Below are 27628 nucleotides of genomic sequence, written 5' to 3'. Positions count from 1 at the left end.
AGGCAGAGAACTGACTTGAGCGTCGGAGGATCTTGTCGGAGCAACCCCACCTCCGGTTTAGATTTCTTTTGCAGGTTCCGGCGGCGACCGCGACTCCCTCGACTCTAGCTTCTCCGACGCAAGCGAATTTTTGCACCAACAGATGCCGACATCAACGAGCGCTTCCTGTTCGATTTGATCCGAAGACCAATCGAAAATCATCGTGCGGGCAGTGGGCCGGCCCTGCTCAATTTGACATTCGGCCTGGCCTGGGTAAAGAAAGAAAATAAATAAATAAAAAGCAAGAGAAGCATATGCGCAAGTAAAACATCAATGATACTTTTTTTTTCTTTATGGTTTTAGACATTGTTTGGGGTGACCATGATTGATATGCTTAGTTAACCAGATTTGACATCCTAATATTTTATAAATCTTCTAAGCATATGTAGAGGTTATACCAATAGTAACTTACTCGGAGTGCATTACACTTGTCGGCCTATTGGTTTCTACAAGGAAGTTGGACGCATGCCAACACTTCACTCCATTTTAGCATCTTACAATTTTCTGCAACTTTAGGTTTAAGGTTTAAACATAATTGGTCATAATGATCCTATGTCAGAATATTTGTCATTGATGCTGCTGGTTTACCTTGGGAACAAGGCTATAAAAATCTCTAGACATTTTGATACTTCTAGGTAGGCTTTAATGAACATTATATGGCCACTATATTTTCTTAAGTTCTATTATTTTTATAATCAATGTTATCATTAAAGACTTATTGATTACTGGTAGTTCCTACCTACACTACTGTGACTTGAACCTTTGATGCTATCTGGTGTACCTTGAGAACAAGACTTTAGAATTTCTCCATAATTAGTTTTGAGCAATACTACTATATATATAGGCTTTAATGATATTATGGCCATTGATTTGTTTTTTTCCAATCAGGCTTATTCCTTGGATAAGGACTTGATAATTGGTGAGTGATCGATACTCTCCAACCACCACATGAAATTTGTTATTTACAAAAATCTTCCATTCAAAATATAAGGTTTGAAAACTAGAACAATTATATCTCTGTGGAATAATTTGTGATGGTCGATGGTCGATGGATTTAAGATCATACAATTTTGACACCATCTAAATAAAACAATTACTTGAAAACTTTTCATTAAAAAAGAAAAATATCTACAAAGTACTTTTGGCCCATAAGAATTCTGCTTCATTATTTTTCTTGGAAATAATGTTTGATATTAATGCAATCTAGTATATCTTGGAAACAAGGTCTCATAATCTCTAGACATTTATATTTGAGCCATACTATGCTTTTATAGTCACATAGTAACTGAATTTTTTTACATTCTGGTATTTTTTTCATCAATCTTGTTTCTTAGATAAAGACTCAGTAATTACCAAAGTGATTGATACTTCCTAGCTACCAAATGAATTTTGTACTTCTATAAATTTTCCATTTCTTTTAAGGGACAAAGTTTCATAATTAAAATGACCACATACTCATCGAATGATTTTTGAGAATCAATAAGCCTGAGACATGATAATTTGCCACCATTGTAAATGAAAGTAATATTACTTGATAAATTTTCTTAGTAAAAATCTCAACAAATTTGTTTTGACCGACAAGGATCTCTCAGTTCCTCTCTCATGATACTCCTAACAATATAAATCCAGAAATTGTTACATACCACATTTTGACATATATGATTGATACATTTTAATGATGAGAAGAAAATTTTATTTCGCCACTGAGGGTAAGGAAAGTGGATGTATACATTTTAGAACTATAGATTTTAAGTCTAAAATGACTAAACAATCAACCAACAATATGATGTAGATTTAGAGGAGTCAAAGGGACTATTATGACTTTAAAGGTTCTAATCAAGGGTTATGGGACATTATCAGAAAAAAAAAAGGCAACAAAATTAAGGATGGTGGACGGACTTGAACAACTGCGAGGTCACTTTCTCACTGGAGAAGTTGACAAAGCTAAAAGGCGCCAAACCACGATAGATATATAGGGTTGATATTATTTACAAATTGACCCAACAATATAATTGATGTCTACATTATAGCTACGAGGATTTCAAACACCTTTACATTGTAGGAGCAAAATGCACAAGAGACATAGGATACACTCTACATGCCACAGGTTTGATTCACTGCTTAGTTATTATGGGGGGGGGGCTTATAACTATTAAGACAAAAAGAGAAAATGAAAAATATCATATTATATGCTGAATAACCCTTATTAACTGTTATTATATCTCTTTATCTACAGCCTAATAGATTCATTGTAAGCATCTATTTTTCAGAAGCATTACAATTTTCTTTGGTTTTCATCAATAAGAGTAGAATGAAGTCTGTGAAGTAAAAACCTTTTTTTTTTTTTTGTTTTAGAAAAAAAGGAGGGAAGAACCACATGTTCTATAATTAGCGGTCTAAGATATTTGATAACGCAATGTACAAGACTCGGTCCTAGAACCTTTGCTTGCTAAGGGATATGATCATGGTCCAAGTCTATTTGTAGGAGGGTGAATCTTTGTTTTGGATACAAGTGATTTTATATTTTTGATAAATATACTGTTGAGATCATGCGCACCGGATTGGATCGACCTAGGCTTTCGATCTAAAATCTAATCTCTTTGAGACAATTCACCAAACACATTGCAGGCATAAATAAACAAAGACAAAGAAATCAAAATTTACGTGGTTTGGCACAAGAGGCCTACATCCACGGGGAGGAGCAATCCACTATAAATCCATCCCGAAAAATAGGTACAATATGAGGTATAAAATACCTTTATCCGAAACCAACAAGAAGGCAACAGAATATCGAATAGAAGGCAACCAAGATCCAATTGGATCTACAAATCTCAGCCTCGGCAATAGATCAAGGTAAAATAATACCTGAGGTGAAGATACCTTTCTTAATCCTCGGCAAAAAATCAAGATGAATACCTCCTTACCAACCGAAGCAGCACAGGGCATCCGTGAAACCGAGAAGGAAGAAGACAGGTAGACCACCAACAGAACACCAATGGGAGAAAGTCAGGAAGCAACCCGCACAGGAGCACAAGCGGGAGAAAGCCAGAGAGCAAACCCGCACAAGAACACAAGCGGGAGAAAACCAGAGAGCAAACCCGCACAGGAGCACAAGCGGGAGAAAACCAGAGAGCAAACCCGCACAGGAGCACAAGTGGGAGAAAACCAGAGAGCAAACCCGCACAAGAGCACTAGCAGGAGAAAACCAGAAAACAGGCCCGCACGGGAACCCTAGCGGGAGAAAGCCAAATCGCACAAGGAACCCTGGAACCTCCACCGCACACTCGAACCCGCACAAGAAAGAAGGATGCCGTGGCCTCCTATTTAAAGAAAAAACCAATCTCCTCAAAATAGAGATTCACTAGAATCAGAATTTCAAACTGTCACAGGAGATAAACAAGGAAAGAGTAATTTTGGAGCAATATATATATATATATATAACAATCCTCCTCCTTGCAACAAATATTGTACCTTTTATATCAAATATGGATAAAAAACTTTTATAACCTCCTCCTCACCACAAGCCCCGCAGGGCATTACCAAATGCTTATACCAATCAAGTTCAGGAAATTTCTGAACTTAATTGCAGGGATTGGTTTAGTGAACATGTCAGCTGGATTATGGGCAGTGTATATTTTTTGAAGTCTGACATCATCTTTCTCTACCAGATCTCTGATGAAGTGATACTTGACATCTACATATTTTATTCGTTCGTGATACATCTGATCTCTGGCAAGGTGCAAAGCACTCTGACTGTCACAATGAATGTCTAAACAATCCTGTTCGAGATCCAAATCCTGTACCAACCCTTTTAGCCAAATAGCTTCCTTTGCTGCCTCTGTCAATGCCATATATTCTGCTTCAGTGGTAGATAAAGCAACTGTAGACTGCAAAGTAGCATTCCAACTGACTGCACATCCAGAAAGAGTAAACACATATCCGGTCAAAGATCTTCTCCTATCCAAGTTACAAGCATAATCTGAATCACAAAATCCTGTAACTATGTAATTACTCTGTGCAGTGAATATCAATCCCAATTTAGAAGTGCCTTTTAGATATCTAAGTATCCATTTCACAACTGACCAGTGAGCCTTTCTAGGCTTATCCATGTATCTGCTTACTACGCTTACTGCCTGTGAAATATCAGGTCGAGTGCAGACCATCGCGTACATGATGCTGTCAATTGCACTCGCATATGGCACTCTAGACATATATCTCTCCTCATCCTCAGTCTGAGAGGAGTCTCTGACAGAAAGTCTAAAATGACTGGCAAAGGGGATAGTGACAGGCTTAACTGTAGACATACCAAATCTATCCAAGACTTTTTCAATATAACTATGCTGAGTAAGAAAAAATCTACCTGACTGCCTGTCACGAATAATCTCCATCCCAAGTATCTTCTTTGCTGGTCCAAGGTCCTTCATATCAAATGCAGTACTGAGCTCGGCTTTCAGTTTCTGGATGATTGATATGTCTTTGGCTGCAATTAACATATCATCCACATATAATAACAAATAACAAAAGGACCCATCTGAAAGTTGCTGGTGATACACACAACTGTCATATGGAGATCTACTGTATCCATGGTCGACCATAAATCTGTCAAATTTACGGTACCACCATCTTGGAGACTGCTTGAGATCATATAATGATCTCTTGAGTAAGCATACATGATCTTCTTTATTTGGAACCTCAAATTCAGGTGGTGTTGCATATAGATCTGTTCCTCTAAATCACCGTGAAGAAAAGCTGTCTTAACATCTAGTTATTTCAGCTTCAAATTTTGAGAAACAACAAAAACAAGTAACACACAGATAGAAGAGTGTTTGACTACAGGAGAAAATACCTCTTTGTAATCAATACCCTCCCGTTGACTGTATCCCTTTGCTACCAACCTGGCCTTATATCTAAAATCTTGAGGAGTGGCTCCTTCTTTCCTTTTGAAGATCCATTTGCAGCCAATTGCCTTCTCACATTTTGGTAATTTAACTAACTCCCAAGTCTGATTCTTTTTTAGAGACTGAAGTTCTTCAACCATAGCCATGGTCCATTTATCAGCCCGTGAACTACTAATAGCCTCCTGATATGTGGTCGGCTCATCACCAATGGTGTCTGCAACACTCAGAGCATAATAGACTAACTCAGCACAAGCAGAATCCTCAAAATCATACCTTTGAGGTGCTCTAATCTGACGCCTAGGTCTTCGAGTGGCAATACTATCAATCTGATCATGATCTTGTAATGTCACCTCCTTCTGAGTCTGAATCTATGCATCTTTCTGTTGTTGTTGTTCATTGTAAGTATCTTCATTTGACTGCTGTTGTTGTGATTTAACAGTCTGATCAACATCTACAACAGTCCTATCCTGCTGACCCCGATCCTGATCACTTTGAGAAGAATTAGGCTGTAGCTGTCTTGAAGCAGTGGCTGTCTCATGAAATGTCACATCCCTGCTAACTAGAAATCTTTGAGATCCAGGTTCTATGCACCATAATCTATAGCCCTTTACCCCATATGCATATCCAATAAATATACACTTTTTAGCCCGAGGGTTCAACTTTCCGTCTTTTACATATGCATAAGCTGGACACCTAAAGATTCTGAGTATGAATAGTCTGCAGATCTTCCTGTCCACATCTCTTCTGGAGTCTTCATGCTTAATGCTGATGCTGGAGATCGGTTTATAATATAGCAGGCTATGTGAACGGCCTTTGCCCAAAAATCTCTACTTAATCCTGAACTAGATAACATAGATCTGACTCTCTCTAGTAGTGTCTGGTTCATACGTTCTGCTACACCATTCTGTTGAGGTGTACCCACTGTTGTTCTATGTCTAATAATGCCTTCTGACTTACAAAAGTCATCAAATTCTGTAGAACAAAATTCTAAACCATTATCAGTCCGAAAAATTTTCACTTTCCTTTCAGTTTGCCTCTCGACCATAGACTTCCACCATTTGAATGTTTCAAATACATCACTCTTATTTTTAATGGTGTATATCCAGACTTTTCGGGAGTAATCATCAATGAAAGTAAGTATATATCTTGATCCACCCTTGGATGTAATTGGGGCAGGTCCCCATAGGTCAGAATGAATATAGTCTAATATACCAGTTGTCCTATGCACGCCTGTAGTGAAGCTGACTCTGTATTGTTTTCCAAATATGCAGTGCTCACAGAATCCAAGTGCACCAATCTTCTGACCACTCAGCAGACCACGTCTGCTTAGCTCCTGTAGACCTCTGTCTGAAATGTGTCCTAGTCTCTGGTGCCATAAATGTGTCAACTGCTCAAGAGAAGATTGTACTGCTGATGCCTGACTAACGACTGTACTGCCGATGCCTGACTAACGACTGTACTGCCATCCAGGTAGTAAAGGGTGCCACTTAATTTACCTCTCAATAAAGTTAATACCTCTTTATTGATAGTTATAGATCCTCTACCCCATCTGCCCTCATATCCTGCTCTGTCAAAGGCATGTATTGAGAGAAGGTTCTTTTTTAATTTAGGAACATATCTGACATCATCCAATATCACCATGGTATTTAAATTTGATTTAATTTGTATCGTTCCAATACCTTCTATATTACAAATACCATCATCTCCAAGAAGAACAGTACCACCTTCACAAGATCTAAAGGAAGAAAACCATTCCTTGTGAGGTGTCATGTGGAAGGATGCTCCAGAATCCACGATCCAAATGTCAGCATGACTAACACTGCAGGCAGCTGTAAATACTGTATCATCTGATATACTGCTATGACTTCCTGAAGAAACTGCAATTGATACTGTATCAGAGATTGTTCCTTTATCTTTTTGTTTCTTTTCCCTTTTAGATTGTAGAAGTCTACATTCAGATTTCCAGTGGCCTGGCTTTTTGTAATAGTGACAAATACCTGATCTTTTGGACCTAGACTTTGATCTATTTTTGGACTTACTTCTACCTTGTCCCTCCTTTTTCTGTTCATCTCGACCTCTAACAGTAAGACCTTGAGCTGGAGTCTGAGCCTGATGCTGAAGCTGTACTTTTAATCTAAGTTCATTGGATAACAAAGTAGCTTCTACTTCTTCAAGACTTATTGTTTCTCTTCCATAAAGCATGGTAGTGGTAATATGCTTAAAGGACTTAGGCAAAGAGTAAATTAGAATCAAAGCCTTATCTTCTTCATCTACATCGACACCAACATTTACTAGATCAAGCAGGAGCTTATTATACTCATCCAAGTGATTCTTAAGTGAAGTTCCTTCTGTCATACGAAATGTGTGTAATTTTTTTCTCAAATATAATCTATTAGTCAGAAATTTTGCCATATATAAACTGTCTAATTTTTTCCATACATTTTTGGCTGTATCTAGTTCCACAATATTGTGTAGGACTTTATCACTTAAACCTGAAAACAAGGTTCCTAAGGCTCTCTCGTTAATTTCTTCTTTAGCAGCTTCATTATCTCCCGAGATTGAATCCATACCCTTAAGAACTTTTGCAACACCTTCTTTAACCAACAAATATTTCATCCTTACCTTCCATAGTGAAAAATCTCCTGTGCCATCAAAGACGGCCACTTCATGCCTGATGGTGGTGGAGTGAGAGACAGACGCCGGATCATTAGCCATTGAAAAATTTTGTTTATTGTCACCAGCCATCCAAGTGCTCTGATACCAATTGTTGAGGTCACGCGCACCGGATTGGATCGACCTAGGCTTTTGATCTAAAATCTAATCTCTTTGAGACAATTCACCAAACACATTGCAGGCATAAATAAAGACAAAGAAACTAAAATTTATGTGGTTTGGCACAAGAGGCCTACATCCACGGGGAGGAGGAGCAATCCACTATAAATCTATCCCGAAAAATAGGTACAATATGAGGTATAAAATACCTTTATCCGAAACCAACAAGAAGTCAACAGAGTATCGAATAGAAGGCAACCAAGATCCAATTGGATCTACCAATCTCAGCCTCGGCAATAGATCAAGGTAAAATAATACCTGAGGTGAAGATACTTTTCTCAATCCTTAGCAAAAAATCAAGATGAATACCTCCTTACCAACCGAAGCAGCACAGGGCATCCGTGAAACCGAGAAGGAAGAAGACAGGTAGACCACCAACAGAACACCAACGGGAGAAAGCCAGGAAGCAACCCGCACAGGAGCACAAGTGGGAGAAAGCTAGAGAGCAAACCCGCACAAGAGCACAAGCGGGAGAAAACCAGAGAGCAAACCCGCACAGGAGCACAAGCGGGAGAAAATCAGAGAGCAAACCCGCACAAGAGCACCAGCGGGAGAAAACCAGAAAATAGGCCCGCACGGGAACCCTAGCGGGAGAAAGCCAAATCGCACAAGGAACTCTGGAACCTCCACCGCACACTCGAACTCGCACAAGAAAGAAGGATGCCGCCGCCTCCTATTTAAAGAAAAAACCAATCTCCTCAAAATAGAGATTCACCCGAATCAGAATTTCAAACTGTCACGGGAGATAAACAAGGAAAGAGTAATTTTGGAGCAATATATATATATATATATATATATATATATATATATATATATATATATATATATATATATATATATATATAATATATACAAATATTCAGCTTACATTAGGAGCCATAGATAGTTGTTACATGCATCTGAATAAATATTTTATCCATCATTTTTGTTCATAAACATGATCACTATAAGTTCTCTTTCTCTTAATTAGGGACAGCAAGGGATGAATCAAGACGATTGTGTTTCTTAAAAATAAGATTGATTGTCGGTGCCGTTAGAAGACAAGTTAACTAATCCAAATAAATCATGATATTATGAGTATTGTTTCTTGTCATCCATGGTTTCGAGGCAATTGTTGATGACCCTCTAATAGATCATAATCTGTTTAAACCTTAGTACCTCCATTTATAATGTAACTATAGTATAGTAGAACATTTGAAATTGCCCTAGAAGGTACATGAGCAGGTTAGCCTCTAATTGTGAATCCAATCAATCAGCACATGATACTCCAACAATCATTTAAGGGAAAAAAATGTTGGAAGTTGCCAACTTCTCGAGCTAACAAATTCCTTCAGTTGGACCAAGTAACTTGGGCTTGAATCCCATCTTCATCAAGGTTTGAAGTTTAGGGGCACTGGGCAATGACCACTCCCTCATTGTATAGCTCATTCCCTAATGACCTTTATCCAAGAGACAAAAAAATGAGGCCGAAAAAAGTATTAAGCTATCAAAATGGATTAGTCTAAACTGGAGGCGAAAAAAAAAAAAAACAGAAAAAGTATATGGACAACATATCCTACCTGTTTTTCTATTTCTTTTTTTTTTTTTTTTTAAATAAAGGTTTGCCCATCAGCTTAGGTGAGCTCATAGCTTGTTTAGCCTGCCCTAAATGCCAGACAAGCTAAGCCAAATTACCTCAGGCTATACTCTTGAGCTTAAAAGATATGGCCTGAGCAAGTTTTGTGTCTATAAGCACAAGCAATTTGCAAACGAACATGATAAACATATTAGACGCTATAAACATAAAACTTTATACTGCTACATTCTAAATTCAAGCATAAATGAAATCGTATGAACTGATGATACTTGATTATTCATCCGATTCTTCATAACAATATCAAGAAACAAGATGGTCAAGAGATCATGTGGCTTAAGTCACCTTGTCATGTCCATGCCTGAGTGAACAAGCCTCTGAATTCCTAAACTACAAACCTCGGCCCATGACAATATGGGCTGGCCCTATGTTGGAGTCCAGCCCAGGAGGACGTCCGTAAAAGTTCTCTCAACCATTTGAACCATGGTAAAATCGGTGCGATAAACACCAAACTGATGAGTAACTCCACAACCAGGATCATAATGCGAGCACCGTGACCAGAGGACAAGACTCAGAAGGTCCTCTCCGTCCATTAGGATACCTGTGAGCAATGAAAGCTTCTACTCTCCTCGGAGAACTCCAACTCAAGCAGGCAGGAATTCCTCCCCTGTAGAACAGGATGCAAGTCTCCATAGATTGGTTTTAGAGTCTAGTTTACAGGTGAAGTGACGTTTGATTTGAACCTACGGGATGTTTGATTGAATAATTAAGTTTGGAATGAGAATCGAAATAGATGATCGCTATTTTAAATATTTGGTTGGAAAGAGTTTCATTCCGATTTCATTCTATAAGAAATGGAAATGATCTATTCTTTCTATAGCGAATCTAACCTCATCTCAGGGAGTCAAAATCTCATTCCACTGGAATAAAAAAAAAAAACTCATCGGGCATGAGACGTGGGGTGCGAGCACTGTAGCCAAGGGAGGAATAGAAGAGAAAAAGCTTGGGAGGAGGTTGGAGGGACATCGACGTGATGGTGGAGGGGCCAGCGGATGAACCGGCGGAGTTGGAGGATGGAGAGGTCGGCGTGACGGTAGAGGAAATCGAGGATGACATCGAACTTCGCCGAGAGGTGAGTGAGGGTGGGATCGAGAGTGGAGAGGAGGCACCAACGCAGAATGTGAGAGAAGAGGGTGGAGGAGCCGTAGACCACCATGGGGTTGGAGGGGTGGTGATGGCTCGAGGAGGCGCGGGCTGCTGGGGAGGGAGGAGGGGCAGTGTGGGGGAGCCGCAAACCACCAAGGTTTGGGGTGGGTCGGAGACGACACTGGTCCCACGGGGGTGGGGGTGGGGGAAGGGGTTGGCGTAGAAAAGCAGAGGAGGCGCAGAGGGCCGGAGGGGGGTGGTGGTGGTGGCTCGAAGGAGTGGCGGGCCGTGGATGGGGGTTTGGGGGGCGGGTGTAGAGAAGCGGAGGAGGCGCAATGGGGGCCGGGACGTGGCGCGGAGGAGATGCGAGGTGTTGGGGGGAAGGAGTGGGGGCAGCGTGGAAGAGCCGCGGTTCGCACCACAGAGGTGGGGGTTGGGCGCGGTGAGGCCATTAGAAGAGGGAGGAAGATGGAAGAGAAAAAAATAAATAAATCCTCTCTTTATCTTATAAAAATAAAATAATAATAATAATAAATAAAATATTATTTAAAAAATAATAATATTTTTGATTCCGATTCCTTTAAATAAATCAAACAGCAATAACGAAAATCATCTATTCCGATTTCGATTCTGGATACAAACCAAATGTTTCAGGAGATTAAGCCATTCCGATTCCAATCCATTCGATTTCGATTTTTATTTTGATTTCGATTCGACGAATCAAACACTCCTTCAGATAATTTTTAGTTCTTTAGGTGACAGAGGGCAGGTTGGGTCCAATACAAGCTTGAAGGTGTCGACTTTTCCTCCTTGAGCAATGCCATGAACGGTACGGTTTTCTAGCTCTGTAGTCACTTGTTTAGGAGACTAAAACTCCGCACCTTCTGCTTCAAAAAATTTGTAGATATAATCAGAATGAAGCTACCATGCTAAATTTTCCTTTAAATCGGGGCTGTTGTGGGTGATGGTTGTCTGTTCCATCTGCAGGTATTGATTTCTGTAATATTGCTACTGGAAATTAGACATGTATAGCATACATTTATAGATTGAGAGATTCAAGTAATCCATGCATTCATATATCTGAAATTACTAGATTTACAAAGGCTCCAGGTTGGTCGACCACCTTGATACAAGGGAACCATGAACTTTGACAGTATATTAGATGAGCACTTTTACAAAGTTTTAATCTACAATCCAGAAGTAACAGTAATCGCTATCAACCACCTCTATTGGAAATTTTTTGTTGAACAAGACAAGCCGGGGGATTTTGCAATCGTATCTGATAAAATACAACTGCTGTAATCTATTTTATTTTGATCCAGGGGGGAGGTAGCTCCTGGCCTCTATTCCTGTTCTTGCTGTGCTTTTTCAATACCTCATGTCCTCAATGAATTGGATGTTCCCCTCTCCTTTTTTTTTTAAGAAAAAACAATGTTAGCAGCAGCAGTCAAAAGAATCGGACGCAGTGGATTGCAGCAATATGCATTTAAAAACATATATTTCTGGTCCCCAACAAATTTCTTTGTTTGATTTGAAGTCGATACCAGAATCCAAGGTGATGCAATTGGAACCTACAGAAAAATGACACACAATTCACTTCAGTACTGAAGTGCAGAAAAGCAAAGCAAATGCTGGTCAGGTGTCCCCAATTTTGCTATGAACTTGAAACCAAATTTAGTATGCTATAAACTTGAAACCAGATTAAAGATTCATATGTTGCTTTGTTTCATGAGATAAAGATATGACATTAAACTGGGTTTTCAATAAAATAATTTGATAACTCCAATAAAGGTCATACAAATTTATACAGAACTTCAAGACCATTATCATTAAACTTGGTGCAGGAGCCACATCTGGTGACTCCCTTTCTAACTAATCCAGTGAGCCACATCGCAGGGATGTGGGGGGTGTGGGGTTGTTGTGGGCGCGGCGGGTTGATAGTCTATCTTATAACCAAAGATACCTTTAACAATGCAATTTTGGTCCGCTCAAAATTTAAAAAAAAAAAATGTTTTTTCAAATTGTGTTACAGTTATTAAATATTAAAATTAACTTCAAAAATAAAACTTCATGTTGCGGAATGCGCATTGCCTTCCAACTTTTACTTCCAAAAGGTATCATCAGAGTTCATTGGCTTAAACAAGCATCTCCTCTCATGTTGACCGACGACCTTTGTCTTTCTATTTTTCTCTTTTTTCTCGTGTCTATATTTTGTAGAAGCTCTTTCCAATAACACTAGGCATTACCCAGTTTGCTACCCTGAACTTATGTTAAAAACTCAGCATTATGCTTTTCAATCAAAGCTCAGGACAAAATTATTCATTAATTGCAAGCATTTAACTCCATTATGTCAGGTGCTTAATTTTCCTAAATTTGAATAGTGATAAATGAAAAGTGAACTATAAACTGGTTTTCGGGATGATGCAATTTCTTTTCTACACATATGGAAAAATACAATTATTGCAATTGAATGTCTACCTTTGCATGTTTCAAAGTTTTGTTATAGTAATTTTTATCTTCTCAAAACGTCAGATTGTTGGGTAAACCTTGAGAAATACGGCTGTAGCAACAGTGATGTCCGGTTACATATGTTTTGTTCATAAAAATCATTCAGAAGCAAGTCATGTTAGTCTTTATTTTCTTCAAAATTATTACTTGATTTCAAAATTTCAACAGATTTATGTGGATAAACCCAACTGACTTTGCTATAACAAAACTGGGTCCAAGAATACTTCAATTCAGATGAACAACATTTTCCTGCCATTTTCATCTGGTTACTAGTATTTATGTGAGGCCCGGCTCTTTTCTGTGCCACGTGGGATGCGGTTGGGTTGCGGACCTGACTTCTTGCGGGGGCATGCAAAAAAAAAAAAAAAAAAAAAAAAAACCAAACCCCCTCTCCTTCCCTCCTCTGCTTCGTGTAACAGAAGCCCCTCCTCCTCCGCGCCTCTCTCCCTCCCATCCTCTTTCTTTCTCTCACACACTCTCTCTCACTTCCCCTCTGCACTCTCTCTCCCTCTTCCGTGCTCTCTCTCACTATAAAAAAATTAACTACTAGCATATTAGCGGCGGCATCCACTAAAAAATCGATGAAAATATTTTAATCATTAATTATTATTATTAATAATGATAATTAATTAACGATATAATTTTATCATCGCTAATAATGATAATTAGCAATGACATTAGCGACAGTAATATTTTTTAATTTTTTAATTAAAATTTTAAAAAAATTATTAGTGACGATCAAATCATCGTTAATAGTTTTTTATTTTTTTTAATTAAAATTTTAAAAGAATTATTAGCGACGATATAGCCGTCGCCAATACCATCGCTTATAGTTTTTATTTTTTTTAAAAAAAATTATAATTAAATATTTTAAAATCTATTTTATAATTATTTTCTAAAACTGTTATAAATAAAATAACAATTATTTAACATAATTATAAATAAAAAATTAATTATATTATATTAAAAATATAAATTATATAATTTTATAAATTTGTTTTACAAGTTTAAAAATTACATACATATAAAAAAAAAATCATATAAGATCCTGCTCATCATTCTCATCATCTTCCTGCTCCTGTACGTCCTCTACAGCAGCTGGTGGATGAGAGTCGGATGTCCCACCATTCTGTAATGAAAAAAAATAAAATATTATAAATAAATTTCGATACGAAAGTATATATATCGATACGGAGATATATATTTCTATACACTACCTCAATTCTCGAACAGATTATTCCTACATGTTCCATTCGATAATACGGAGCTATAGACACTCCCAACCCATCGTTTGGATGGTTAGATTGAATTTTTACCCTCAAGATCTCCTTTCTAAACTCAAGCCTAACTATGTGAAGCTTCTAAATATAAAAATTTAAAATAAGTAAAAAAAATTCTTAATAGATTTATCTGTTGTGATGGCTGTGATAACGAGCCCAACTGATCATGCAGATGCGGATTTCAAAAAATCTTAACAATCGTATCGCAAACGGTATCTCAAAAGCTTTGAGGTCGCAGACGGCGTCCCAATTGCCATCGCTAATAATTTTTTATTTTTTAAAAAATACATAATTAAATTTTTTAAAACCTATTTTAATCACAGTAACAAATAATTATATTTTTTAAAATTTATTATAAATAAAATAATAATTATTTACTATGATCATAAATATAAAATTAATTATATTATATTAAAAAATAAATTAGAGTCGATCCTAGAAAGATTGGAGTCGATCCCGGCTCGTTGGTATGAAAATGGCATGCAGAGGGGATGCTCCATGACCCCTATGTCAGGGGACGACCCATGGGTCGACTCCTATTGAACAGAAAGTATCGATAGAAAGCTGATTTTTTCGAAACCCAGGAAGAGTCGACTCTTAAATAATTGGAGTTGATCCCAGAGCGGATGGAGTCGACCCCAAGGAAAATGGAGTCAATCCCAAGCATGGGACATGTTATAACTTTTGCCTTATTACTTTAATATTTTAATTCTGCTGTAGCTTATTGCATTCACCTCACAACTACACTAAGATTAAGTTAATTCAAAGCACATAATTGTTAAGAGTTTAAATTTGATTAAAATCTTATAAGAACTCAATTCACCTCTCCTCTTGGATTACTATCTTTAGGCAATAATATGTTGATACGGAGGTGTATATTTCAATATACTACTTTGATTCCTGAACATGTGTATATTTAGATTGGATTTTTATCCCCTAGATTCCCTTCCCGGATTCAAGTTAAACAGATGAAGCTTTTAAATATAAACATTTAAAACAAGTAAAGAAAATTATTAATAGTCTTACCTCCTCATCCTCTACCGTCATCCTCCTCATCTTCTTCCTACTCTTGTATATCCTCTCTAATAGCTAGTGGATAAGAACTGAATGTTCCAGTATTCTGTTATGAAGAAAAATAAAATATTATTAATAAGTTTCGATACGAAAGTGTATATATCAATACGAATATATATATTTCGATATCCTACAATTCTCGAATAGATTGTTCTTACACATTCCATTCGATGATACAGAGCTATAGACATCTCCGATCCATCATTTAGATGGTCAGATTAAATTTTTACCTCCTAGATTTTATTTTCGAATTATTAATAAGTTTCGATACGAAAGCATATATATCGACATAGAGACGTATATTTCGATATACTATTTCGATTCTCGAACAGATTATTTCTACATATTTCATTCGATGATATAGAGCTATAAATACCCTCAGCCCATCATTTAGATGGTTAGATTAAATTTTTACTTTCTAGATTCTATTTTCGAATTATTAATAAGTTTCGATATGAAAACGTATATATCGACGTATATTTCGACATACTACTCTTATTTTTGAACAAATTATTTCTACACATTTCATTTGATGATACGGAGCTATAGATATTCCCGATCCATCGTTTGGATGGTTAGATTGAATTTTTACCTCCTAGATCCTATTTTTGAATTATTAAATGATATCATATGCATTTTAATATCTTCTTAGTTTTTAATGATTATAATTTATTAGTAGCATCATCACAATAACCTATCATGCATAGATCAATATACTCTACAATGATATTTAAGGTACCTTCTGAACTTGATTTCTCTATTTTCTATATTTTATCTGATTTGAACACCTTTTCTTTTTTCTTACCTATTCCTTTTTTTAGTTGAGATTTTAGAACTCAAAGCAAACTCTACAAAGCTATTGAAACTGCTAAAAAGAAAACTTCATCTGCTCAATCTACATTGAAAGAAAATCGACTTTTGACCCTAAACCTTAGATATTTAGGCAATGTTGCTAAAATGGGGTAGAATGAACAACCTAGATACATTAGGCCATAACAGTATCATTTTTTTTTATCACCATATAGTGCTCAAGCATACAAGAGATGCCAACACAAACACTAGTTCTGCCTTTTTTTACTATGTGCATGTGGGTGGGGCAAGGGGGAGGAGGGGTGGAGTGGCATATGGATGTAGCATCTCCATGAGTGGGCATTTTAACAAATTGAAATCTAAAAAATAGGTACAAGAAGAAAATATACTAGAAAAAATATGTATAGGTATGCAATCAAGATAATAAAATGACACTGACTGACATAAACCAATTATGATGATTATAAAAACTATAGCATAGTTTCAACATGTAAAAGAGAAATAAGCAAATCATTAGATGCTAGCATTAATAGTGATGGAGATTTTAATGACTTGCTGGCTCATGCATGCTTTTGATACAATAAATAAAAAAAAATAAAAAATAATATATATACAAATTGATGCTTAATACATCATAACTATTTGTTCCACATCATCCGATGTTAATGCCTAAAATTAATGAAACATGAAGTTAATATGAACATCTAAGGAGTAAAGTTTACTCTTTTCGAGGTCATCAGGTTGGCATGGACAACAACAACCCTTCCAATAATGGAATTTGATCCATTGAGAGGAATCTATAAAAGAGAATAAACATGAAAGAGTTTAAAAGATAGAAAAAATAATATCTCATTAAAAATATATTAAACATAAAAAAAATAAATAATCTGCTTGTCAATAATGCTAAAATTAACAGTCTCTAAAATATCAAACCAAAACTACAAAAATATCTAGTATTTCAGCAACCAGCTATGTATAATGCTTCAGTAAATCTGCTCAAGTATAAGGCAAACACCACTTCTAATATCAAGTTGTCATTTTTAAATATTATAGAAACAACAATGCAGCACCATAAAGTAGCCATGACAAATAGATCATACCATCTTCCTCAACAATCATATTTTCAAGATCACCATCATGGCGGTTCTCATCTTCAGATACTCCATGTTCCTTCCCAGCAAGATTAAAATGTGGCTTTACATTTGAAAAGAAAATTAAAATAACTCATAAATCAAGCACTTTAATCATAGATAATGTTGAATCTTAAAGTAAGAGCTTGCTACCAGTAGACATACAACATTGATGGTATCACCAAGAGCGTGAATATGGAATCCATGAAGCCCTCACTTAAGCCCAAAGATGTTTGCAATTACCTTAGTAGGATTGCGGCCGGGGGCTCAGGGAGGTGGGAGGCAGCTGGGGGCTCGCAGTTGGGGTCTCAGGGAGGTGGGAGGTAGTCGGGGGCTCGAGGAGGCAGTTGGAGGCTTGGAGAGGCAGGAGGCGGCCGGGGGCTCCAGGAGGCGAGAGGCGGATGGGGTCTCGCAAATGGGGCTCGGGGAGGTGAGAGGGGATCGAGGGCTTGGAGAGGCTATCGGGTGCTCAGGGACATCGGATTTGACGGTGCGACGGGAGAAAATGGGGACTGAAGGACTAGAGGTGGGGGAAAGAGGGGGGCGGCGGGGGGACCGGAGGTAGGGGAAAGAGGGGGGAAGGACGGCATGCGGGCATGTGGAGGAAAATGAGGGCACACTGGGAAAAATGAGAAACAAATATGAGAAGAGGAGGAACGACAATCCAACAAGAAACAAAAGAAGTCCCAAGATGTGATTTTTTTTTATGGTGGGCGAAGTGAAGAATGGTCTGGATATGAGGTAAGAGATCTAGCCCTCCTCACTTGGCATCGTCCCTTGCTGCTTGGTGACCTAAAGCCAGATGTGGATGGTAGTAAGCTAAGGACAAGGTTGAGGAGTCTACTGTTGTACTCTATCTCGATGATTGCAAGCACCAAGGGCCCTCTCTCCATCACTGACAGTAGTAGCTAGGTAGTCATAGAGATCTTTGTTGCTAATAAAAATGGCATTAAAGCTAGGAAGGCCCAGAGAGCAGTTGGTGATGACAGGAAGGGGCTAGAGAGCTAGTTGTAGGAGACATTGAAGGAGGAGACCTAGATGGGAAGTCGAGCCAGTATGGGATAAGGTTGAAGAGGGTGTTCGTGCGGAGATCAATGACATTGAGATCAATGAAAAGGGCAAGCTACAGGGGGATGGGGCTAAAGAAGTGGTTGATGGAGAGGTTGAGGATGGCAAGGTTGAGGAGAGAGAAGAACTTGGGGGGGATGGGCTAAGTGAGGACATTAGAGGAGAGGTCCAAGGCCTAGAGGTTAGTGCAGCTAGGGAGAGGATGGAGGAGAGGGTACGAGGAGTAGATTCACTGATGATAGCTTGCAAACATGGCCGTTGTTGCAAGTAGCAACATCAAGATAGGAGATGAAGCCATTGCAGAGGTGACGAAGGTGGCCTTTGCTCCAATTATGAAGTTGTCCATCAGGTTCGATAGCGATTGCCAGAGGTTAGTCCAGCATCACTCATCATCTGAGTTGCTAAAAGCACCGAAGAGAGCTCAATCAGTGATAAGTATATTTATGAAATATAGTATCTGAAATTATGTCATGCGACAATGACGCATTCACAAATACTAAAGGAGATGGATGGCTATTGTACCTTGCAACCAAACCTTAAGTTTGGATCTAATGAAAAAGTAAAAGTTTTAGGGTGTAAGTGCAAATTGTGAACAGTTGAAGAGGTATTTTTTCTTAATTTTATTCATGGTATATCAATACCAAGAACAATTGTATTTGGGATTTATTTATATAAAGAAGCATAAATTATATAGATACTTTCTTCATATTGTCCATCATGCAATATGGCGCCCTACCTTAAATGATAGGATGGCCCTACTAATATTAGTTAACATCCTACAAGTAGTACACTCACTATATACTTCGATAAATTTTACTAGTTTGTAGATTGACAAGATTGAATGCAAACTATTTGAGTTTATATGATTGTATAGAAAAGATTTTGAATATTAAGAACTAATGATAATGAGCAAGATGCATTCGCAATATATATATATATGAAGTATTCAAATCTTCATGATGGATCCAATATATATGGCTAGCAAGCATAGTACTATCACTTGACGTGCTTTAATACAAATAAGTAATTGGAAAAAAATGTAACCAATGGCATATGGCCAATATGTATTAATACAAAGTGATGTGCCCTATTCACTCATACTAAGGTATCTAATTGGCACATGATTGACACAAGTCATATTGACCGATGTGGGATAGGTGTATGTATAAGATTTCAATCCTTGACTTATCAAGGATTCACATAGATTGGCAACTATATACATGAATAATTATGATTAAACTTATTTACACAACCATCATCATACCAACTTTTTGTGACATTTTTTTAAATTGCTCTCTTATGCAATTGATTTCTCATAAATCATAAGTGCTCACATTGGCTAAATTGACTTGGGGCACTGGACATGGAGTAGGATTCTAACGACACCCAAGATACTAAACAGGCTTATGAAGGAAACTTACTTCATTTGATACAAACCAACCAAAAGATTTTGAAATCTTTATTGAGAAAAAATTTAGGTATATTATGTATGCATGTTTGTTAACTTATGAGTCTTATAAATAAGTTATCTATATTTTTTCTAATTTTCGACGGCTTTTAACTCTAGGGTTACATATTATGACCAACATTTTGAAGCCCACCCCAACTATTGAGCCATTTTGGGGTTTGAGGCACAAGTTAGCAATCTGACCATGTTTGGCCTACAACTAAGTGCTTCACATGGAGGAGAATTAAAGTGCTCTTGACTTCTGCCATTGCTCATCTCATTGCACTTCCCTTCTTCCATCTTCAAACTATAAGCTAAAAAATACAAGTCAAGCATCGATCGCTCTCCTTGCCTATCGAGTGATGATGAAACTTGTGACAACTACAATGTTTGGTAGATGGCTCAAAGGACAAAGATGGTGATTAGGTTGACAAACCAAAAGATAAGAGATTAGGAGACACAATTGGTGCATTATACTTATGTTTTTCTCCGGCTTTCCTATCAACCACATAATAGGTGAGTTGAGATGGTAATTGAGTTATATGCTATCTACTTGAATGGTTAAATGCTACAACTTGAGTTGGGTATGAATATATTTTAATTAAGTAAAAGTTCTAATATGATCCTACCCATTGAAGCTCGTGGCTTTATAGCACCAACAATGTCTAGTAAAAACCTAATACATCATGTATGTTCCACCATGAAAAATCAGCCCTTGACATGAATGAAAATCAGATGAAATATGTACTTCTAAATACATTAGAAAAATGTAAAGGGTGCTAAGAAAACTTATTGACATATTAAATATTGATTAGTTCTAGAATCAACAATGTATATGTTTTCAGTTTATAAATATATGTTAAATTCATATAAGCACATCAAGCAATACAAATTTTGTTGACTGTGTTACTTTTTGCTATATTAGCACAATGACTATAACTCAACTCATTTATGCAAAGCATTACAAACAAACAATATAAAAACCTATATGTCACACATCTTTGACTTCAAACCGCAAGCAAATACTGATATATATTAGAAGAAAGGGCATCATCAAAAATTTTGGGAGGAACAAATCAACAAATTGACATAGTGAAATGAAGTGATATTAAATTGATAAATAAAGTAGCATTGAATGGATTAATGTTTTATGAGCTAGAAGATGAAAAAAGGGAACAAGGGGATCATGACCTTACACATGGTGCACCACATCTGTGGATTTAAGTCCAATCACTATAGCATGACATGAACTATCATGCTCATGCCTTATCTAGACATGAAAGTGGCATGATTTAAGCTGAGGTACTAGAACCTTTAGTGTTACCATGCTAATGTTTGACAAGCATGAAAAGGATTAGCATACAATAGCATGATACAACATGATATGCATCATGGTAGTGCAAGGCTAGCAGGCTAATGACACAAGATCCCTTAATCAATAAGCATATCTAAATCTGGAATGATGAAATTTGCACTCATCGACCATAAAATTTTATTAAAACAATATAGTTTTTCCTATCCCTACTAATCAACAACTTTTCTTTTTTACTTTAGATTCTTTCAGGGATACCCTTTTCACTTTCAATAACTCATCTTTTAAGTTTCATTCTTGATGCCCTATAAACTATTGTTGTCATCAAGTTTTGCATAGAAGTTTTATATTGATTTTTTTAAGGTGTTATTTTTGCATAAGATCAATAAGAATTGTTGTTGAAAATAATGAAATGCAATGCAACAAATGAAACAAGGCCTTACTGTGCTTTAAAATATATCTTTTTTGTACGTTCTAGAATTAGCACACTAATTGAATTAATGAAGAACAAGAAAGGGTGACAAGGTTTAATAATAAGATTGAGAATCCATGCAACATGAAAAATTCCCTACTCCTAATCCCCCTCCAAGAAGAAAAGGAAGAGCCAAAGCATTAGAAGTGGATTTTAGTTTGAATATCAAACACATAATAAGGATTCTCAATTAATATGTGAAAATTATTATTGAACATAACATATGCTGAATTGTAATAAAAAGCATTATATTCATTGCATGTAGGGATTGTCCAAAGGACATATTACTCTATTTGTCATAAAAAAGTGCTATGACAAAAATATTCTTTTATGAAATAATAATGAGAAGACGTAACTATCAATAAAAAGAATGATAGACACCTATCTTCTCCATGTAACAATGAGATGTCATCCATAGAGTGAGCTCACTTATTGGTCTGAATCCCTTACTTTAACTTAGGAAACATCCACCATTCTTACCAAAGAAGCATTATGTCATGCCCATGCATGTAACTAGTTGGCACAACAATGTATTATGCTATGCTATGTCCTATTGTGCCAATTTGCACCAGTCACATGCCCAACAATATAACAAGGCTCATGGCAATCAAAATGAGTCAATGATGGTCATATTGGTTTGCTTAAATGCATGGTTAGACCAGAACAAGGTACCACACATATATATGGATAAGAAATATGAAACAAGGTGTGCATCCTAGAATCATTACGATATCTTGCTATCATATAATGTATCATGTAAACATATATTGAACAGCATGCTTTGGCATGGCAGGATGACTCAATTCATGATTTAAACCATGCTAAATTAAATTTAGCTCTGGAACTTGAGTGTCAATTAAGCTTTAAAAGCATATTATTTATGAACTCAAAGAGATAGACTATGATTTTTTTTGTGAAACATGTAAAATTTATCCTTTTTGGGCATATGTCTTCCATGAAATCAAATATAAAATGACTGAAAAACAACAAAATCCTATCCCAAATGTAACACCAATATAGATTTTGAAACTTCACATAAGTTGTTAACAAGTATTAGGAGGATATGGATTTAGATGACATGTTTAGATCTAATGTCCTTTATTTGCTTTCATAAACAGACATGCCCCATAAAACTATTCATCATCTATATGATGAAGATCAATTCTCTAGAAAATGATCTTTAGTATTAAAATGTTGATAACCATGATGGGAGGAAAATCAGAAAATTTATTAGTATATTTGTGCTTTTTAAACAATATAACAGATCCATTTCTAATTCTTGACCCTAAGTCAATTAGTCACATGATGGGGACACCAAGTGTTCCATTAGTTATATATCTATGTACCAACAAAAATATTGTATAGAAAAAACATCAAATTTTGTAGGGTAAATGCATTAAAAGAGGATAAATTTTAGCAAACAATGCGACCATGGTTGGTGGGGAACTCTCTTTAGAAAAAACATATTAGTGGTTGACACATCTCGTTTCAACATCGCATGGCACTTACCAAGGGGGCTGCTCGTAGTGGTTAAGGGGATCAAAAATCAAAAAATTAGTTATTCATACCTAGCATGTCTTCATCTCACTAGATCCAATCTTTTGTTCCTTATGAAAAGGAAAATGAATTTCAAGTTCTCCCTTCTGGGAAGGAAAAATTAATTAGCAAAATCTTATTGGTTGCTGATTTCTCATCATCCTAAGAAAATACATTGAAAAGAAAAGGCTAGGGTGGTAGGATCCTTTTATCACTATAGTATTTAGATAAGGTGCAGAAACCTGCATAGGAACAATCTAACATTCTAGAGAGAAACCTCCTTAAGCTAAATTGAGTCAATGATAAGCCAAATTTAAAAGGAAACAAGCAAAACATCAATACTTTATGCAAAATTTGCGATTACACTATTATGTTTAAAATACTACATATAGACTAAGTTCAAATCTAATGACAAAAGGGACTCACAACATTGAATTGCCTACTATTGGTGATGAGACAAGCCAAGTCTCTTCATTTTTTCCTCTCCACTTTTTCCTCATTCTTCCATGTTCTATCCCAATCTTTGATCTTCCTGTACTCTTTTCTCATTTTCTCATAAAATCCTTCCTCCTTTTTCACAAAAAGAATGCAAAACATCCTTCTATATTTGATGTAGTAATAAAATTATGACCTTATCTAATATAAAAAATTTTGAAAAAATGAAAATAACAATTACTGAAGAAATAGAAGCAGCTTGAGTTATCAGTCCGTGCCAGTGCATGCCTCTTTTCTTAGACCAAGAAATGTTGAACATACCTGAATAGGATGTTTGCTTGCCCTTCTATCGAGATTGTATCATACCAAGCTAAACTAGCCTAGAATTGGAACAACTCGGGCAGTCGGCTTGATTCTACCCCATTTAGTCTTTTAATGGTCCTCGAGAACCCATTTGATCTTTTAAATACTCTCAAGACCATATTCAACCTTTTAAAGACTTCTGAGACCCCGTTCAGCCTTTTAAAGACTTTTGAGATACGTTGTGTATCCCAAGCCCCTCTCCCAACCCTCCAACTAATATCCTAGAAGGTCATTTCTCTCTCTCTGACTCTCCCTCTCCAACTCCTGCACTCTCCATCCTCAAAACCTTATATAATTCTGAGCCCCCTTATCATTGTTGCATGCTGTTACCACTGGCATCATGAATGCCAGAAACAAGAAAAGCAACATCCCAAGCCCCTCATCCTTCACTGCTTGGTTGGAAGGGTGCTGCTCAGGTTTTAAAAATGCTTAGAACTCATATGGAATGTACACTCCCTTTTCTTTCCCTTCTATCCTCCCTCCTCCTCTCTCCCTCCCTCTCTTTATTTTAGTATGTCTTGGAATTGAATCATATGAATCTATATCATACCATGCCGGTCATCAATTGGTATGAGCACTAGTACTAGCTCAACAAATCTTGCTCTGAGCATTAGATCATCAATGGAGATTCAAAACCACTTACAAATCCTATGAGAGAAATGAAATATTCAATATCTACTGATAACCTCTAACTTTTCATGCTTCTTTAGAACCTCAAATTTGATTGATCTTCCCCTTAAAGGCTGGGACTTCACATAGAACAATCACCAAGAGGCTCCCATCATTGCCAAACTCGATAGATTCCTAATATCTTTCAAATGGAACACTTTTTGTCCAAACTCTTGCCAATCAGCCTTAACAAAATTTTGTTTAGACCATACTACTATTCTTCTCTCCTTTGAAGACCATTTATTTTAAATTTAAAAGATATTGGTTATTGAATTCTTTTCTCCCCAAAATTATGGTGAATGCTTGGAAGTCAACCCCCACTTTCAATGGTGCAGCGGCAAATCTTGAGTTGAAATTTAAAGGAACAAGGGATGCCCTCAAGTTTTGGAGTTATGAAAATAAGATTGCGAAAAGAAGACACAAATCTAATATGCTTCTCTTGATCCAAAATGTGGATCATGAAGAAGAAAGGCATCCTCTAACCTCTCTTGTGTGGGATTGTCGCATAGCTTTCAAAAAAGAACTCTTTCAAATTTATAGAAATGATAAAATTTACTAAAAATAATAGTCTAACATTAGATGGCTAAAGGGAGGATAACAACACTGTTTTTTTCAATAAAATTGCAAATTATCATAGCAAGTTAAATTGGACCCATAGCATTTCTTACAAGGTTGGCTTCTCTCAACCTTAAAGACATTGGCTGCATCTTCAAGTCCTTAATATAAATCTCTTCTATTCCAAAAGTTGCCCATATTAATCTTATTTAGGAGTAGCTGTAATAGCCATATACCCTAATCTTTCTTAAATTAATGCACCATTCATTCATGCTGGAATTAAAAAGTTTTTTAAGCTTCAAGAAGCATGAGAGCCTTGGTTTGGATGGATTCACTTATTGCTTCTACTAAATTGTTTGGGACTTGATCAAAAATGATCTTCTTTTTGATTAGCTCTATAATCAAAATATTTATCTATAACGGATGAACTATTCGATCTTAACCTCAATCCCCAAAAAGGAGCAGCTTTCTTCCCCCAAAGTTTTCCATCCAATTAGTTATATCCATAATGATATCAAAATCTTAAGGGTGTTGGCAAATGGACTACATTTTGCTTATCTTCTTTGGTTGACCCAGCCTAAGTTACCTTCTTTAAAGGCCACTCTTCTATTGATAACATCTTTTGTGCTTTTTAAAAATACTTTCACATGTAAAGAGATTTTTCCAATGGAGACTATTGTTCTAAATTGACTTTGCTAAGACTTTTGATAAGCTTAATATCTTGTATCATCGAAGCCTTCTCGAGAAAAAAGGATTTTCTAATAAAAGGATCGATTGGATAAGCAACCTACTACTCTCCTCTAAGATGGTAGCTAGCATTAATTAGAAATCGAAGGCTGGATTTCATGCAAATGTGGCCTCAGACATGGGGAACCTCTTTCCCCCTATCTCTTCATCCTTACTGTTGACCCCCTTTGTAGGGTTATCAATAAAGCAACCCATTCAAATATCTTTTGGGGCCATAGTCCCCCTTGGATCCTAGGGGGAACCAGGATTTATTAGTTTGACAATGGAACCATACTTGTTAGGCCATCCAAAGATAAAATTTCAGCCCTTAAAGTCATTCTCCACTACTTTGAGATGTGCTTTGGTTCTTCTACAAATTTTCAGAAGAGTTCAATCAATTCCATTGGAATTGAGAACATCCCTACTCAAATCTTTGCCTCCAACCTAAATTGTTCAGCTTCTCACCGGCAAATTTTTTATCTTGAACTTTCACTTAAGGGCAAAAAGCTCTTTGAATTAGGCTGGCCACCCCATGTCATGAAGGTAGCATGGAACAGATGGTTTTCTTCTTTTGAAGGCCATTTAACTCTCATAAATATTGTCCCCTCTTTTTTTTTCTACCTATTTTATCTCTCACTTTAAACTTTTGAAATGGGTTATCGAAAGAATTGACAAACTTAAAAAATTCTTTCATTGGAAGGATTCAAATAATGCCGTAGGTCTAGCTTGCTAGATGAGTTGTAGCAAGGTATGTATTGCTAAAGATGAAGGAGATATAAAAATAAAAGAACTTGAAGAATTTAATCAGTCACTACTTTCCAAGTGGGGCTGGAGACTTGTCTATAAAGAGCCAGGTCTTTGGAGAAGGCTCCTTCTTCCTCATACTTCAGGGACATCAAACTTTGCCCTTGTTGGCAACCAAAAAAGAATTGTTTAGTAGTGTGCATCTCTTACTTAAATCTCCTTTGGATAGAATGAAATACATCCTTGGAAATGGTTTGGATATGGAATGACTATTGGATCATGATTTCTCCACTTAAGATCATTTTTTTGACTTATTCCATGCTTGTAGAGCAAAATCTAGTCATGTTGCCTCTTATAAGCCTAGGTCAAACAGTTGGAATCTTAAACGTCCAAAAACTCTCTTACTTGTTGCCCGGCCCGAACTAAACCACCTAATACCTTAGCCTACAAATGTTTAGCTTACTTCAAAACCTGATGGGTTTTCTTGGTGATTGAGCAATAGAGGAATTTTGTCTACTACTTCCTGCTATAAATTCTTAAACTTTGGAGGGGTATAATGAGGCATTACTTATTCTTTATGAAAAATTAGAGCTCCACCTAAAATTATATGTTTTCTTACCTCATCTTCATGACTAGACTTAACACCAGAGAGAATCTCTCTAAAAGGCTGAGAGAAGCTTAGGTAGCTATACCTTTTGTGATGATTCAATTGAATCTGAGAAGCATATTTTTATTCCATGCCCATTTGTGGTCTCTATTTGGGATGTTGTTTGCTCTCAACTAGGTACACCCCTTCCTTCAGACTCCTTGCTTGAGCTTGGAAGGCAAATCTTTTTCATAAGGATATGTAGCCAGCCATCATAATGCTAATTGATGCTATCATTTGGTTTGTGTAGAATAAAAGCTCCTTCAAAACTCCTTGCTTCATCTCTGCTCAGCTTGGAAAGCCCAATCATTTTTTCATAAGAATACATAGCCAGCCATCTTAATACTAATTGCAGTCATGATCTA

The sequence above is a fragment of the Elaeis guineensis genome, chromosome 1 (assembly GCF_000442705.2).
Source record: "Elaeis guineensis isolate ETL-2024a chromosome 1, EG11, whole genome shotgun sequence".
Classification (NCBI taxonomy): Eukaryota; Viridiplantae; Streptophyta; class Magnoliopsida; order Arecales; family Arecaceae; genus Elaeis; species Elaeis guineensis.
The sequence above is the reverse complement of the archived record's forward strand: the minus strand, read 5'-3'. Positions refer to the sequence as shown.